The sequence below is a fragment of the Rattus rattus genome, chromosome 1 (assembly GCF_011064425.1).
Source record: "Rattus rattus isolate New Zealand chromosome 1, Rrattus_CSIRO_v1, whole genome shotgun sequence".
NCBI lineage: Eukaryota > Metazoa > Chordata > Mammalia > Rodentia > Muridae > Rattus > Rattus rattus.
In genome coordinates, this window is record NC_046154.1 from 123,445,156 (window position 1) to 123,462,102 (window position 16,947).

Here is a 16,947-nt window from a genome sequence, read left to right on the forward strand (position 1 = left end):
TCTCTGCAGCTTGGTGGTATCAGTGACAGTCCTGCAATTTTTCTCTCTCTCTTTTTTTTTTTTCTGAATTCCAAATGATTTTTTAGATTACATTCTGTAAGTACCCTGATAGAAGCAAAGATATTCTCAAGGGAGACATTTGTGCTCCTCAGTCTAACTCTTACAGTTTTGAGATAGGTGAATAACAAGAAATCAGAATTTCTCCAGGTATCAAGCTGCGGGAAGGCAAAAGCTAAGTCCCTGTTGCAACCTAGACAAGGAACTTGTTTCTCAGGTTGAGATTTCAAATGGTTTGATAACCTCTCACAATACTGTGTAGGAGAGACTGGGTCTCAGATAATGATGGGTTCTTGATGGGCAGGACCACCTCTTAACCAAGACTGTTTAATTATTCATAGTTCTCTTTGTGATGTGATTAGGGGTCATAACACATCTTAATTGCTTTCCTTACTTGTGTGGCCACATTGAATAAATTTCAGTTCTCTGCTTTTCACTCTTCCTTGACTATTTAATTGGTGTATAGGGCTTCCAGAAACTTTGAAGGCTGCAAGGGCACAGACTCTGACTCAAACAACTCTGGACACCATGAACACAAGCACTTGGTTTAGACTAATTATCACATCAACAAGTTTTCTCTATTAGACCGCTGATTTGGGAGGAATAGATTATTTTACTCTCTGTTTTTTTCTTTTTTCTTTTTTCTTTTTTTTTTTTGGATACTCAAAAGTATAGCGTTGTCATTATCTTGTCTCTGATGAGCATCTCATACTGACAGGCATAGTGGTATGAGCATGTGGGCTGGAGGAGGTCAAATCATCAAACAGGGGACAGAGAGCAATCAGAAGAGCTGGGTTTTAAGCATATTCATTCTTCTGACATCTTGTTCACAACATGATGTTTATTTTAGCCCTTTGTGAGGGTAGATGCTGTAGTTTTTTAAGTACTTTTTATTTAGCAACAACTCTAAAGTGGTGTCGATAACAAGTTCCACCACACGAGGAATCAAGAAACCCTTACACGACAAACTATAGCCAAACCGTGGTGGCCTTTGTCCAGTGTATAGATGAAGAAACAGAATCATAGTGAGTTTAGTGAACTTCAGGCGGCATAACAGTTATGTCACAAGAGGAAAGATTAATATATAAATCTTTATTGTTGTTGGTTTTCTCTTGTATGTTCTTGGTGGATGAGCCCACATTTCTGATATAGAAAGGTAACAGATAGCCTGATTGGCATTACATTGACATATGTAATTTCAGAAGTTCTCTAAAATGGAGGCCTCTACATTTCAGTTGGAATTGATCAGAGGCATTTTGTGTACATATCTCTGTATGTGTTTGTAGCTGCATAAATTCATGTGGATATGCATTCATAGATAGGCTATAGTTCAACTACGGGGCGGTTTCTCAGGAGACATCTGACTTGCATTCAGAAACAAGATTTTTAATGGCTAAAATCTTCCTTAGTAATCAAGGTTGACTGGCCATGTTGCCTCAGGGAATTCACCCATTTCTACTGCCCTGACATGGGGAATACTCATATGTACTACCATATAAGACTCATTTACCTGGCTACTGGGTATGTAACTCAAGTGTGCATGCCTATATGGCAAGCACTTTATTGACTGAGGAATCTCCAAAGAGTATTTTTATGGAAGACACTGTCATTTTACTCAATACAAAATATGTATTAATGAGTAATACTATAAAACTTTTTATTCACGGTGTACTTTAGAAAGAACATGAGAGGTTGTCTACATTAACAGACTTTCTCAAACATACCTGGTCATTGCACTAACAGCTTTTATTCATTTGTACTGTATGTATAAATTGTATATTTTCCCTCAAAGCAAAGGAAAGGAAAATATATACCTGAGTGAAGCATCCTGTTCAGAGAATGAACTATGTAACAAAAATGCAAAGCAATGTCTTCACTGGGCAGTATGAATGATTTACCATTTCTTTCATCTTTTTTGAAAAGCTTTGTCAAGCAAGTGTGAGAACCCTGTCAGAAATAGCAGGTCACCACCCTGCTTGGGGGAAGGACAAATAAGGAAATCACCTAAACAGGGAACCACCCTGCCTAGGGTGAGGACAGAGAGGGAAGTGACTTGGAAAAAAGACAATGCCAGAAAATACCACAAATTCTACAAGATGGGCAGTAAAGGGCCAAATGAAAGCGAAAACCTTCCCATTCCAATTGACCAATAATTTTAAATGTTACTCAGGGTAACCAATCGCAGCCGTCCAAGTAAGGTGACTGCTGAATTCCGCACCAAAATGTTTATAAAAAGTGTGTGCTTCGTGAGCTCAGTGTCTCCTCTTGCCTGTGTGCTGGGTGACCCTAACATACGTTGGAACAATAAACCTCTTGCGTGTTGCAGTGATTCTGGTCTCTGTGGCCTCATTGCGCAGGTATCTTCTGAAGGATTTTTACTTCTGGTTCCTTGGCCGGGATTAGGACCCAGATGCCTTGAATCAGAGGACCAACTACTCGAGCAAGGTAATGTGCGATCCCAGTCTATCGTGTGCATTTTTTTCTTTTGTTCAGGTGGCTGCATTCAGTCTGTAGTTTCGATTTGATCTCCATCTGGGCACAGGGGGATCCCGCCCCCGGACATGTGAGTCTGTTTTTCTTCTGTGACAGTCGCTGGGTGGTCATTTTTTTGTGTGTGTCTTCTTGATTTCTGTTTCATTTTTGTAACCTGTTGGTAGGTTCCCCTGTCTTCTGTAGCACTCATAGCAGGAGCGCATTGTTCTTTCTGTTTGTCTGATTGTTTGGGGACTTGGACTGTGCTGTCTGGTTCACTTTTGGTTTGCTTGCAAGCATTTGTAAGACTTAGAGAGCTTCTGGTCTGGTTTGGTCTGGTATGGAGGGAGTCGGGAGAACTCTGCTCCTTTTAGAACTTATTGGACTTGATACTAGCATAAGATGGCAGGTCACCGAACCTGGATTCTGTGCCTGTGAGAGGAGCAAGCTCTCTGTTTATTGTCTTTCTCTATGTTTTTGGACTTCAGTCCTGTTCTGTACCCATGACGGGTGAAACTGTTTGGATTGGCTTTCTCTATGTTATTGGACGTGGACTGTGACTGATGCTATTTTTGGACATGGGATAGACTGAATCTACCCTGTTAAGCATCTTAGTTAACCACTAGAGGAAATGATCTTTAGGCCAGAATCCCTCCGGTACTGAGACAGAGTGCTCTATATCGTTACCTGGAAGGATATAGTGGAGAACAACTAGCCCTGAAAATGGATGGCGCTGGAGCATTGGGCCCAAACAGCCATCACTGGCAGTTGGAATGGGACAGAAATGGACACAGGTGCGTGACCCTGGGGTCGGCACATCTGGTTCATCCGGCCGCCCCCGCCTCCCCCCATCATTCTTGTATAAAAGCTTTTGTCTCCAAGACTCTTGTAGGTACTGGACATGAAGAAGAACCCTATAGAGACCAATGAATCTGTTAAGAACATTCTCTAGGAGTCTTCTACTGTGAATCTGTTGCTAATGGATCTTCCACCCCTTTACCATGACCCCATTTCCCACGGCCCCTCTTCAGACTCCATCTAGGGGGGAGCATAGGGAGGGACCCTCAGGACTGGGATGGGCCATGTGGACCCAGATGAGAATGGCAATCAGGAAAGTATGTTCCCTCAAACATGAGGCCACCACTGATTGACCAGGCTGTCATCAACAGTGGATTTTAGCTGATTAGACCTTACTGGGGCTACTAATATGGCAGGAGGTAAAGAGACCAAAGGTCTACCACCAGACTCTGTTGGCAGGTCTCTAGGCATTTGCAGGATGACCCACCAATTTGACAAAGGTATGTGAGGTTAACCAAGGACCAGAGAAGTCACACTCACCCTTTCTAGAGTGGCTTATGGAGGCATTCTGCCGATATACACACTATGACTCCCACAGCAAGGAACACAAAGCTACTGTGACTATGGCTTTTATAATCTATAAAAGCCATAGTCACAGTAGAGCTATCAAGAAAAAACTTCAGAGGCTAGAGGGACTAAAGGATCAGTCGTTGAGGGTTTTAGTGCAAGCTGATGAACAAGTTTACCATAACAGGGAGACAGAGGAGAAGAAGGAACAGAGAAAGAGAAAGGAAGAAAATGAAAGGGAGATACATGAAGGAAGGTGACAGGAAAGGAATTTGTTGTAGGATCTTGGCTACAGATGAAAGGGAGATACAGGAAGAAAAGTGACAGGAAAGGAATTTGCTGTAGGATCTTGGCTACAATATCTAGGGAACACAAAGAATAGAGACAGAACCTATCAAAAGGACAAGTGCGCCTATTGCTCGAGAGTGCCCTAACGAACAGAAGCTGGAAGCAGGAAATCTCAGATCATGTGAAAAGTGCTCCCAAAAACCACAATGGTGCTAGCCCTGGGGGAAGACAGAATGGGGTCTGGACCCCCTCTCCAAACCCAGGGTAACTATGAAAGTGGAAGGGAAACCCATGAATGTCTTGGTGAATATTGGGGCCCAACACTAAGTCCTCCAAGCTGACAGGCCAGTCTCCAGGAAAAAAAAAAAATAAAATTCATGGACTATCCGAAGAATTGTAGACCTGAGCATGGGCCAGGTATTCTACTCGTTCATGGTCATTACTGATTGTCCCCGATCATGTGCCCAGGAGAGATTTGCTCTCCAAATTGGCTTGTGTGGGCTTAAATGTCTGGGTGAGGCCATGTTTATGCATATCTGGCAGCCATGTGTATGCATATCAGGTTGTGTATATGGAGCTTAAGACCCTGTCTCCTTGCACCAGTACCTGATGTTGAGGGAGGCATGAGAAGGAATTAAGCTACACATCTCCCAGCTCTTCCAGCTTGGGGTGGTCTTAGTGCCATTCGGCTTGGAACACACCACTCCTGCCAGCCAAGCAATAACAATTATCACCCACTCCAGGACTTTAGAAAGATAAACTGTGATATAGTAGCTGACTTCTGTACTACTGTGCCTAATCCCTACACTCTTGCATTCTTTGCCACCTTCCAGAATTTGGTGCACCATTTTAGACTTGAAAGGTGCTTTCTTCTGCCTGAGCTGGGTACTCCAAAGTCAAAAATGCTTTGCCTTTGAATGAAATGACCCAGAGAATGGGACCACTGTTCAGCTGACATGGACTAGATTCTCCACCGATTGGGGGCAATCTGGTCACCTTACTGACCAATCCCTACCTTGAATCACCACAGCACAAGTGTCAAGTAATGGCAGAAGCTCACGGGTGGAGGGAAGACCTCTGCAACTGACTGATCCACCCCTGCTGAAAGCTAAGGCTACCTTATCTACAGACAGGAACAGTTCTCTTCATGAAGATCAGAGATGAGTGGGTGCTGCCATGGTGGACAACAAAAATGTCATCTGGGATGGCTGAACCTCTTCCGCCCAGCACATCAGTGCAGACGTCTTTGCCATCTCTTGGATCCCCTGATGAAGCCAGCAACTGTGAGTATTATTAATTGCCTAGGATATCAGGAGGCAAGTGATTCAGGGGGACGGGGCAATACCAAAGAGGATCAAGTGGCTCAAGAAATGGCTATGCAGGAACCTATCCTGGTTGTGGGCCTGCAAGAGACGGCCACTGGAAACTGGGATCAGACTAAGGGATGGCCTCACTTAGAATGCACAATAGAAGAAAGGCCCAAATTGCTTAGAAGTGGAAAGACAATGTCAGACTTGAGGGGAAAGCTATACTCCCCACAGAACGAACGAAAGACTCACTTTGCCAAATATACAAATGGACTCATTTAGCAGATAAGAAGCTTATCCAGGTAGTTAAGGTATATATAATAGACTTTAGGTTTTTAGCCAGAGAGACAGTAGAACAGTGTAAGATGTGTCAGCAAGTGAATGCTTAGCAAACAAACAGGGCAAAGAGACCTAGGGAGTTTGTTGGGAAGTTGAAGTTACAGAAGTTAAGCCAGGAATATATGGCTACAAATACCTTCCAATGTTTGTAGATACTTTCTGTGGATGGGTTGAGGTTTTTCTCACCTGGCAGGAAACAGCTACCATGACAGACAAAAGATATTAGAAGAAATCTTCTGGAGGTCTGGGGTCCCCAAGGTAATTAGATAAGACAATGGCCCTACTTTTTTTTTTGCTTCTAAGGAAAGTCAGGCATTGTCAAAGATATTGGGGACTCTTTGGAAGCTCCTTAATGCATAATGTCCCCAGAGTTCAAGGCAGGTAGAGAGAATGAACAGAAACCTGAAATAGACCTTAATGAAATTGACCTTGGAAACTGGTGCTTAGTGGGTGGTGTTCTTTCCCCTGGCCCTGTTCCAAGCCTGGAACACCCCCTACCATTTCAAACTGACCCCTTTTAAGATCATCCTTGATAACCCAACTCCCTTGGTGTCCACTGGGCCGCCCCACCAGAGATATCCCAACTCACTGATAGGAACCTCCTCTTGAGGCTCCAAGCCTTTCAGCAAATATAATATGAGATTTGGCCCAAACTGTCTGCCTTAAATTCTCCAGGAATGCAAGAGACCCCTCACCATTTCCAGACTAGAGACTGAATCTATGTCTAGAGTCATCAGGCGAAGTCTCTGGAACCCCCGTGGAAGGGACCCTTCCTGGTGATGTTAATGGTATTGCAGCCCTGATGCATACATCCCATGTGAAAAATACAGAAGCCTCACTCCCTCGGGACTCCTGCTCCCTCCATGTGCCAGACTGTCAACTTGGACTGTGGAACTGGAACTGGAGCTGAGGCTGCCTCCCTGACTGCCCTGGTGGCCTGACTTTACTTTTTTTTGACCTGTTTCAGCTGGAGGCAGGACTTGTCTTGTGGGATATCCGCACCTGGGACAGGAGTGCTGGTGGAAGCAAACTGCCCATGTCAAAGAAAGAGGACTCTGGGCTGGGGGGTTGGAGTGTGTGCGCAGTAGGTGTGCATTCCCTGAACAGAGGTGTCACTTGTGGGAGACACCCCCACCCCCTACTGAGGAGCCCTACCAGAACTGAAGGCATTGAGATACTTTCTGAGTAAATGATACCTATAACACAATGATCAGGTTCACTCAGAAAGGTAAAGAACCAAATTAGATGGCTAAAGAGAAAAGTTGGGGTGTGGTTTGTACAAATTGTGATATGATAGCCAAAGTCAGAGCAGGACTAGACAAAAGGAAGAGCAGTGAAAGAAGAGTCAGGTGAGTTTGAATCATGGTTTAATTCTTCCCCTTGGCTTACTAAGCTAATATCAACATTATTAGGACCCCTTATTATCCTGGTATTGCTGGTGACTATTGGCCCTTGCATCCTTAATGGCTTGCTAGCCTTTATCAGAGAGCGCATAAACACTGTACAAGTTCTAATGTTGCGGCAACAGTACCAGAAATTAGGACAGAATGAGACCTCATTTCAGGATTGAAATGGTCTTAAGAAAATGGGGGTGAGGTGGGGTGGTGAGAGCCCTGACAGAAATAGCAGGCCAACACCCTGTCTGGGTGAAGGACAAATAAGGAAATGGCCTAAACAGGGAACCACCCTGCCTAGGGTGTGGACAGAGAGGGAAGAGACTTGGAAAAAAGACAATGCCAGGAAATACCACAAATTCCACAAGATGGGCAGGACAGGGCCAAAAGAAGGAGACAACCTCCCCATTCCAGTTGACCAATAATTTTAAATGTTGTACAGGGTAACCAATCGCAGCCGTCCAAGTCAGGTGACTGCTGAATTCTGCACCAAAATGTGTGTGAAAAGTGTGCTTTGTGAGCTCAGGGTCTCCTTTGCTTGTGTGCTGGTGGTCCCAATGTACATTGGAACAATAAACCCCTTGTGTGTTGCAGTGATTCCGGTCTCTGTGGCCTTATTGAATGGGACTCTTCCAATGTACTCTTACACAAGCATGTGTTTCTGGAATAGTGCTTTTCACATGGGAGTGCCAGGGACTGTACTGAAAAGAGAACTGTGGAAATAAAGTGAGGTGCACATGCAAGATCTAAAAGGGCAGGAAGTGAAGGACCCCATCCCAATGCTGGCACCTGCTAGCGTCATTGGGAAAACACAGCTACTTGGAAGAGTACCTACTGAACCAGCTGGAGTTTTCCTATGTTTCTTTTTCTTTTTCTTTTTTCTTTCTTTTTTTTTTTTTTACACGACTTATGACAGTTTATTTGTCTTTCCGGGCTTTGATCTTCCGCAGATAGAACTCCAGCTCCTTGCCTTCCAGCACATAGCCATCTGCTCTGCCACGCTGGCCTGGTCTTGAGGCAATACAGGCGAGAAGCTTTTTCCTATGTTTCTTATGATGAGGATACATGTTGTATTCACCTCAGACAGGGAGCCATAGGAAAGAGACCACTAAAATCCAGCCTGGGGAACTGATAAGTTTACTTGGGTTATTTAATGGATATGGATCAAAGTTTACTTACAGGAGCAGGAATGACCCAAAATCAGATGAATCACTGAGAGACCATCCTAGCCCTGACCTTGGCTGATGAAGATATAGACATGGGATTTCTGCATGATTCCACTGGTCAGCGAGGCTTTAGGCATTCAAAATGATCTGTGCCTTTCAAGGCAACTTGGCTGGTCTATGCCTTCTTAGCTGGCGAGGATGTGGAGAAAGAGGAACACTCCTCCATTGTTGGTGGGATTGCAGAGTGGTACAACCATTCTGGAAATCAGTCTGGAGGTTCCTCAGAAAATTGGACATTAAACTGCCTGAGGATCCAGCTATACATCTCTTGGGCATATACCCAAAAGATGCCCCAACATATAAAAAAGACACGTGCTCCACTATGTTCATCGCAGCCTTATTTATAATAGCCAGAAGCTGGAAAGAACCCAGATGCCCTTCAACAGAGGAATGGATACAGAAAATGTGGTACATCTACACAATGGAATATTACTCAGCTATCAAAAACAACGAGTTTATGAAATTTGTAGGCAAATGGTTGGAACTGGAAAATATCATCCTGAGTGAGCTAACCCAATCACAGAAAGACATATATGGTATGCACTCATTGATAAGTGGCTATTAGCCCAAATGCCTGAATTACCCTAGATGCCTAGAACAAATGAAACTCAAGACGGATGATCAAAATGTGAATGCTTCACTCCTTCTTTAAAAGGGGAACAAGAATACCCTTGGCAGGGAAGAGAGAGGCAAAGATTAAAACAGAGACTGAAGGGACACCCATTCAGAGCCTGCCCCACATGTGGCCCATATATATACAGCCACCCAATTAGACAAGATGGATGAAGCAAAAAAGAAGTGCAGAAGTGTAGATCGCTCCCTGAGAGACACAGCCAGAATACAGCAAATACAGAGGCGAATGTCAGCAGCAAACCACTGAACTGAGAATAGGACCCCCGTTGAAGGAATCAGAGAAAGAACTGGAAGAGCTTGAAGGGGCTCGAGACCCCATATGTACAACAATGCCAAGCAACCAGAGCTTCCAGGGACTAAGCCACTACCTAAAGACTATACATGGACTGACCCTGGACTCTGACCTCATAGGTAGCAATGAATATCCTAGTAAGAGCACCAGTGGAAGGGGAAGCCCTGGGTCCTGCTAATACTGAACCCCAGTGAACTAGACTGTCGGGGGAGGGCGGCAACGGGGGAGGGTGGGGAGGGGAACACCCATAAGGAAGGGGAGGGGGAGGGGATGTTTGCCCGGAAACCGGGAAAGGGAATAACACTGAAATGTATATAAGAAATATTCAAGTTAATAAATTGGGAGGGGCTTTGTGCATCTGGTCAGGATCAGAGACTTCTGATGCTTCTGAATTGTTTGCTTCATGAGTTCTTGATTTCCTGAGTCTTAACAAGATTTTCATTTAAATTTCCTACACATTAACAATTTTCAGAGGAAATTGATAGAAGACAGCTTCTCTTCATGTCCTATCAAAAGTCAGGCTCAACTAAAACATTGGCATCAAGTTGTGCTTCTGAGTTTTAAGTCATACTTTCCTTGAAATAGGGATATAAATATGTTTGCTACCATCTGCTTTCAAGATGTGTGGAAACACACAAAAGTATAACACATCTGAATGCAGAAAGGAAGAAGGGATGAAAACACACTTCTGAAAAGATTCTAAGTATGAATGGCCACACAATTGTCTTACCATTATGCACAATTTGATTAGCACTCAGGGAAAGATACAAGGAAGAAATCTCTTTGCTGTGTTCCCTTTCCTGTCAAATGTTGGTGCACCAGATGTTCGAAAATCACAGAGCTGGAGGAAGTGAATATTGATCCCAGCTTATTTAAGGCAGCACCTGGTGTGGTTTTATTATTTATAGATTCACAGAATCGAGCTCTACTGTACCATGGTGTGTTGTTACATAATGTTACATAATTACTTTTTCCTCGCAACACAATGTGCATATACTCCATATGATTATCATGGAGAGATATGTCATACCTTCAGTCTGTATTTATTTGGGGAGTAATTAGCTTTTGACAATTCAACATCTAAATCTATTTGATTCATTAAGGAGAGATATGAGACAGCATTGACTTTAATTAGGTGTGGAATACATGTACCATATCCTTAGAGGTTCTCTTTGGAGGTGTAATTTCATGGGAGGCACTTACTTCTAGACTAGCCTTGATGGTCTGTAGGAATAAAAATAATTGTTGATTATTATATTGATAATTGTAGTAATTACTTACACTTTAGAATGCTTTTTCTTTAGAACCCCCCCGTGTGTGTGTGTGTGTGTGTGTGTGTGTGTGTGTGTGTGTGTGTGTGTGTTTAAAATTACCTTATGTTTTGTGGTGGAGTCTCTTAGTGGACTTGACATTGGAGATGTGGTGATTGTGGCTAACTAGTGAGCCCCAGGGATATACTTGTCTCTGCTTCCACAGTACTTACAATATAAGTATTCAGTTTTCTTTCTGTGTGTATGCTTGTGTGAGTTAATGTGTACTACATGTGTTTCTGAACCCACTGGAGCTTAAGTAAAATGTCCCACTCCCTAGAGCTAGATTAACAGGCAATTGTGAATATAATGTCAATATATGACATTATATATGACATTATATAATGTCAATACATGAACTGAACTCAGATATTCTGCAAGGCTAGTTAGTGATTTTATTTACTGAACTATCTCAACAGCCCATTCCCAGCATTTTCAAGTACATTTTGGGTATTGAACTCAGGTACTCTCGGCTTCCATGTTAACCAGTTTACTAATATGACTTCCTAGATACAGAAGAAGCCCTTTAAACAGAAACTTCTCTAATGAAATCTCATTTGGGATACTGAAAATGACTGTAGAAAATGTGGACTAGATTCCAGATTCCAAATAAGATTTGCTGAACCACAAGGTAATTGAGAAGGAATGGTCATCAGGAATAATGGGGAGCTTTACCAATATGTTAATGAATTTATGTTGGGATACATTTTTTATAGTTGAATTTTGGAAATAACTAGCTTATAATTACAAAAATGTATAGCCCAGACAGACTAAATTTTAACCACTTAGAATGATACATGGTAAAATATATGAAGCTTCTTTTTGAGCCCATTTTCCTAATGTGGTTAAAATGAGTATATATTTACTGTTTATGTGTAAAAAAATTCCTAGGCAGATGAAAGAATCTATGTCACTTAATGACAAACAATCACATGTAAGTGTATGGATGGATGGCTTAGTAGAGGAACAAGTGCTTTACATGAGAAAGTTCCTGGGATCATCCATATGTTCCTTTCACAAAATCACTCTGGGGATGCTCTGTCACTATCTCTTTCACTTAGCATTCCACCATGTGGATTTTTCTGCAGAAAAATCAACAATGTTCTCTACCCTGAATATTGACCTTCTCCTGTGTAGACAGAAAATGATTTTTCTACCCAATTTCTTGAATGCATTTAATTTATGTTGTATCTTGGCTTTCATTACCATTAGCAGCAGTGTTGCAAACAACATTGTCACTAATTATGTTTATACACACCTACAGTTATAACTGATATATAAATTCATACCTGTTGGTATAATGCAAGCTTGCATCTGTTGTGTAGCTATTACCTTTCAATGAAAACAGTTTTTTCCCGTAGAGAAGTACCTAAAATTCAGAAAAGAAAAACAAAACAAAACAACAACAAAACAAACAAAAAACAAACAAAGAAAAACAACCCACCTTCCAAACCTCACAGATATCAGGAAGCTCCCAAAACTTAAAAGATTCAAAAGACCCCATCGCAAGATTATAGATCACTAACAACTTCTGAGAAGAAGAGTCTTTGTGACTGGCTGAGCTGCTTGAAATTCACATTTGAATCTCTATGAAATAGCTTTCGTGATTTACCACTCAACCTAGAATAGGCTTTTGGTCTTGCCTTTGAGTAATGCATAATTTTATGAGTAATCCCATACTGGGGATGCTTATAGCCTTCCAAGTAAACCCATAGATTTGCTTAGTGCAGTTTGGATACATGATTTTGTTTGTTTGTTTCTTTGTTTGTTTTTGTTAATGGTTGTTCCATTCTCTAGGAAGAATAGTCATTTTCTCATGTCTTCAAGGAAAAATCATACAATGCTTTCCTTGCTCTTAATAAATGAGGAAAAGATTGTTTTTCCATATTTCTGATACCCGTACATCATAGAAGAAAAATGTTCTTACCATCTACAGGGTTGCTCAATGTTATTAATTGAGAATCTGTGATTTGCCTTACACTGTGCATTAGTTTCTTGGAACAAAAGGGAGAAAAAACACAAGTAAATGTCAAATGGAAAAAGTTTTTCCCAAGGGAGCCTTTGATGTAGGTTGGAGAAATAAGTGTGGATTAAAAAGTCACATAAGGAAATGGAAAATCCTAACATTATTGAGTCCTATAACTACATGATAGATGGTGAGTAGCTGATATGGAACCATTCAAGGATGGTCTAGGCCATGCTTCCTGTGGAAACTGAGAGTTGGTTCAATTTGAAATTTAAAGAGTACCAGTCAAGATAAGAAAGTTCTGGACTAGAACATGAGACAAGCACTTTAACAAATGTTTTTTTTTGTGTGTGTCTGTGTGTGTGTGTGTGTGTGTGTGTGTGTGTGTGTGTGTGTGTACATCAAGGTCTCTTAATTTCCACCGATTATGCCAAGAAAAAAAGATTGACTGCCTAGTAAGAGAGCTCTAACCATCTCAACCATGACTGGAATTACATATATTTGCCTCTGCCAGGCTTTTTACCACAGGTTTGGTGACATTCTGTGTCTTTATGCTTGTAAGGCAAATGCTTTACCAACTGTTCCATCTCCTCAATACCTATGTAGAGGGTTACATAGGAAGGGAAATAGGTTTGGTATTGGAAGGGGAGAACAGAAGATCTGACACCATCCTACAACTGTTCAGAGCAGTTTACTATGGACAAACTCTTACTGTAGCATTTAGGATGACTACAGCTATATGCCATAACAGAATATTTCTAAGAACGTAGAGGCTGTGAAATGTGGACGGTCCTTCCTGCTCCTTATTTTCTGATCTCTAAAGACAATAAGAGGAGATGAGAAGGCAGGTCAGTTGGTAGAATTCTGACCCAGTATGCATCAGGCCAGAGGACTGATTCCATGAATAGAGTAGGTATGGCACTACATATCTGAAAAGGTAGCATTCATAAAGTAGAGGCAAAATGTTCAGATATTCAATGCCATTCTTATCTACAGAATAAGTTGAAGGGCAGTCTGGCATTTGTTTGCCTTCACAAAATAATAATAATAATAATAATAATAATAATAATAATAGTAATAATAATAAATACTCCCTTAAAGACAACCAGGATTACATTTTTTAGTTCCATTTATTTCCCTGTGAATTTCATGAAGCCATAGATTTTAATAGCTGAGTAATACTCCATTGTGTAAATATACCACAATTTCTGTATCTTTTCTTCTGTTGAGGGACATGTAGGTATTTCCAACTTCTGGCTATTACAAATAAAGCTGCTATTACCATAGTATAGCATGTGTTCTTGTTGTATGTAGGAGTTTACTTTGGGTATATACCCAGTAGTGGTATAGCTTGGCCTTCCCTGATAAAACCCACAAATCATAAACAGTTTAAAAAAAAGGGAGACCAAGTGTAAATCCTTCAATTGTACATAGAATGGGAAACAAAATAATCACAACAGGTAGAAGGAGTGCGGACCTAGGAGTGGGCACGGCAACTACTGATATTGGAAGGAACAGGAAAGAAGTAAAGAGTATCAGTAATTGAAGAGAAGCATATATGAGTGGAGGATGGGGAACTGAGAATAGCCATTAGAAAGTCCCAGACTCCAGGAAAGCAAGAGGCTTCCAGGAATCAATGGAAATGACTTTAGTCAAAATACCCGATGGGGGAGATAAAACCTGTAGAGACAACCTCCAGTACATAGGCACATCTCCGAGTTGATGGATGAACCATCCATGTATCTTAAAACTTTTAAGCCAAAGGAAAGACAGGGACAAAAAAAAAATGGAACACAGACTAAAGGAAAGGACATCCATAGACTACACAACCTAGTGATCCATCTTATCTGCAGACACCAAACCCTCACACTATTTCTGATTCCAAGAATTTTTTACTGACAGGAGCTTGATATGGTTGTTAACTAGCACCTGACCAATACAGACAGTCATAGCCTACCACTGGACTAAGCCAAGGAAACCTAGTGGAAGGAATGAAGGAGATGAAGGTGGTTTGCAATCACATAAGAAGAACAGTATCAACTAACTGGACCACCCAGAGCTCCCAGGGACTAAACCACCAACCAAAGAATATTCATGGAGAAAGCAAGGACTCCAGATACATCTGTAGTAGAAAATGGCATTATCTGACATCAATGGGAGGTGAGGGGAGCTTGATGCCCCAGTGTAGGGGGATGTTAGAGGGGTGAGGCAGGAGTGCATAATGGGGTGGATAAGCACCCTCATTGAGGTAAAAAGGATGGTGTAAAGGGGGTATGGGTTGAAGGATATGGAGTGGTAACTGGGAAGGGTGATATTATTTCAAATGTAAAGAAATAAGAAGAATGTTAAAAAAAATAGCTTCCTCTAACTATTTTCTTGGTATATTGTTAGCTCAATCAGTGACATGCATGTCTTTTAAGAGTTAAAGGATGTGTTTGATTCCATTACCATTAAGAAAAGTTGGTCATAGCAACATGTGCCTATAATCCCTGTGCTGGGCAGAGATGGACATATCCATAGACCTGCTTGGCCAGTCTGGTTGGCAAGTTCCATGTCATGAGAGACCCTGTCATAATAAACAAAATGGACAGCCTGGATAAATGATAACTGACATTAACATTTGCTACAACATGTGCACAGAGAGAGAGAGAGAGACAGACAGACAGACAGACAGACAGACAGACAGAGGGTTGAGGGGAGGATGAAGGAGAGGGAGAGGGAGAGGGAGTGGTAGAGAGGAAGATATATAATCAAAGAAACCAAGCTGTAAGTTAACATGTACCAAATAACAGACATTTGTTCCATGAAGTTCACCATGCATTTCCCCAATCTACTGCCTAGGCATAGGCTTGAATATGTGAGTTGGTAATCTGCAATTAACCTCATGTAAGGCAGGAGGCACGCTTTGTGTGTAGTCTCAAATCGACCCCCACTTCAGTTATGAATTTTTATATTCCAGATTGTCTGAGCTTAATTAGCTAAGTTGAGCCACTGGGATGGAGTAAACTGAGATGACTTTAGAATAAAAATAGCCTTAAGGCATTTTTCAAATGTTAAAAAAAGGCAACTAAGAAAAGAAAACCCAAAGCTGGTTTTGTCAAGGAATATCTTGGTTTCTCCATCTATGATACTTGAAAGTTTTGCTGGATACAGTAATTTGGGCTGGTATTTGTGTTCTCTTGACCCTCCTGTAGGTCTCTGTGTCAGCACACCTGTAGAACTGTTTTCCTGTTTCCTTTCAGCCTTTCCTGAAAACAGGTGCTTTGATTTCAGGTGTGTCAGTGCTCCTGTAGACTGTCTTTCAGCTCTAGGTGCAGGCAGGAATCAAAGGGTCCTGCCCCTGATTGCTCATGTAGGTCCTGGCATGTAGGTCCTGCCAGAACAGTTGGCACTATGTGATTCCCACTTTGGTCTGGACTGTTGGCAGAGGGTAGTCTCCTCTGACTCCTCAGGAGTATCCACACTTATGAGGGTCCACCTCTCATCCCCATGGGATTTGGGTGAAGGGAGCTGTTTGGCTGATTCAGTCCATCCTGGGCACAGACCATAACTGCTGGTACTGGCAGCAGTCTGTTCCTATATCCCTTTGTCGAAAGGCACTGTGCAGTTTCCCCTTGGACCAGGAATGTGGGCTGAGGTATTCAGAGATGGCAGTCTGTTCTGGCACCTCAGGATGTCTGCACTTCTGGATGTTCTGCTCTTTTCCCCACTGGATTTGGGTGCAGGGAACTGTGGGAAGGTATCGGCTCACTTCCAGGCAGAGAGAGAAACAGGAAGTGGCCTGACCCAGAGGACTTCTGCCACTGTGTATCCTGAATCCACAAGGCAGGTCATTTGGAAGCAGAAAAGTGGGTCTTACCTCTGCTCTCAGCTGTGGCAGCACTTCAGGAGACTGTCTTCCAGCTCTAGGTGAGGGCAGGAATGAAAGGGTACTGCCCCTCATTGCTCCTGTAGGTTCTTGGACCCTGCAGGCATAGTTGGCATTTAGTGATTCTCTGGACTGTGGGCAGAGGGTATTCTCCTCTGACTTCTCAGGAGTATACACACTTCTGAGGGTCAAAGCACAAAGGAAGACAACCCTGGACATAGAAAACCAAAGGAAGAGACTAAGAGCCATATATACAAATATCACCAAGAGAATAAAAAGAGACAGAAGAGAGACTGTCAGAACCAGAAGATACCATATAAAACATCAAAAAAAAACTGTCAAAGATTATGTAAAACGCAAAAATCCCCTAGACCAAAACATACAGGAAATCCAGGACAAATGAGAAAATCAAACATAAGGATAACAAGTA